Genomic DNA, 2,175 nt, shown 5'->3' with positions numbered 1-2,175 from the left:
TCTTCAGCTCAAAAAGGCTATCGGTGTCTCAATCCCCAAACAGGCAAAGTTTTTGTATCTCGGCATGTCATCTTCAATGAATCCATTTATCCTTACCTTCAATCCACGTCTAGCCGTTGTGCCAATCCATCATACAATTACACCCCACCACTGATTCTCGTCCCTACACCGCAACAAAATCAAACACAACACAACACAGTAACCACCACATCACCGCCTGCTACCACAGCTCAAATTCATTCCACTTCCACTACGCCCACTGTCATCGAACCTACTCCAAGTAATCCAGCTCAAACCCTGCCCACCCATCCTATGACTACCCGCTCCAAAACAGGGAACCTCAAACCCAAAAAGATTTTCAATCTGCTGCACACTCATCCTCCACCTGACCCAACCACCTACCATGAAGCCGCCAAACAAGAGCACTGGCGTCGCGCTATGTCCGACGAGTTTCAAGCGCTTCAAACTCAAGGCACTTGGATTCTAGTACCGCCCAACTCCAACCAAAATGTACTAGGATGCAAGTGGACCTTCCGAACAAAGTTAAATTCCGACGGCACTCCCGCTCGGTACAAAGCTCGTCTTGTAGCCAAAGGCTTCAATCAAGAATACGGACTCGATTACGACGAAACATTTAGTCCTGTTGCAAAAATGATGACAATAAGGATTCTTCTAAGCCTCGCAATTCATCACGAATGGCCCATACGTCAACTGGATGTCTCCAATGCGTTCTTGCACGGCTCGTTAAATCATACCGTGTATATGAAACAACCCATTGGATTTGTGGACACGGCTCATCCAGACCATGTATGTCAGCTCAAGAAGGCTCTTTACGGTCTAAAACAATCTCCGAGAGAATGGTTCTCCACGCTCTCCGGCCATCTACACAGCTTGGGTTTTCGGTTCAGCAACTCAGATACGTCTCTTCTTCTCTATCATCATCATAATGTAGTTATGTATTTCCTCGTTTATGTCGATGACATTATACTTACCGGTAATAACCAACAGGAGATCCAAAAGCTCATAAACAACTTAAGTGCCAAATTCGCAATGAAGGATCTCGGCCCAATATCGCAGTTTCTTGGTATTCATGTCGTCCATACTACCTACGGTCTACACCTTAATCAGCAACAATTTGCAAACACAATCCTCTCTCGCGCTGGTATGACTAACTCTAAACCGGTTTCTACACCATTTCAATTAAAGAAATCAAATCATAAACTCGATTCTAATGCATTCTGTAATCCGTCCTTGTACCGCCAAATCGCCGGATCTCTACAATATCTTACGCTCACGAGACCGGATATTGCATTTGCTGTCAACAAAGTTTGTCAACACATGCAAAATCCAACAAACCACCACTTTGAAGCTATCAAACGGCTACTACGCTACATAAAGGGTACCATTCACATTGGTCTTCCTCTCTTCCGGGACAAACCTACTCTCCGATCATACGTAGACTCGGACTGGGCCGGCGACGACACCGACAGAAAATCCACCTCTGGATTTTGCAATTACTTAGGCTCCTCACTTATCTCATGGAGTGTTAAGAAACAAACTGCTGTAGCTCGATCCTCGACCGAGGCCGAATACCGTGCCATTGCTTCGGCTGCTACAGAGATCGTATGGATACGGCATCTACTTCAAGAACTACAGCACCCACAGCAAGCAGCAACTCAACTATTCTGCGACAATACTTCGGCCATCGCGTTGGCCAACAACCCGGTCTTTCACGCTCGCACAAAACACATCGAAGTGGATTGCCACTACATCCGGAACTGCATCAAAGACAATACTATTCAAGTTCATCATATCTCCACCAAAGATCAACTCGCAGACGTTTTCACAAAACCCCTACCAACACCTCGATTCAATACCTTAATCAGCAAGCTAGTTACTTCATCCGAAGCAACTACTTGAGGGGGGCTATTAGACACGTCAGCTTCTTGATCTGTTATCAAGAACACACTTGGCATTATACTATTGGTTTACTCATGTTACCACATTCTATAAATAGTTTAGACTGTACCTAACTAAATATGAAATAAAATCTTTTCCTTATTTCCTGTCTCTGCTTGTCCTGTTCCACGTTCCTCTCACGATAACAGTTTTCACAGTTCGGATTTTCACGATCGGAACGCCCTCGCTTCGTAGCAGGCTATCAGCCGCTTCGTG

The sequence above is a fragment of the Dendrobium catenatum genome, unplaced genomic scaffold, assembly GCF_001605985.2.
Source record: "Dendrobium catenatum unplaced genomic scaffold, ASM160598v2 fragScaff_scaffold_901, whole genome shotgun sequence".
Classification (NCBI taxonomy): Eukaryota; Viridiplantae; Streptophyta; class Magnoliopsida; order Asparagales; family Orchidaceae; genus Dendrobium; species Dendrobium catenatum.
This window is presented reverse-complemented; position numbering follows the sequence as displayed.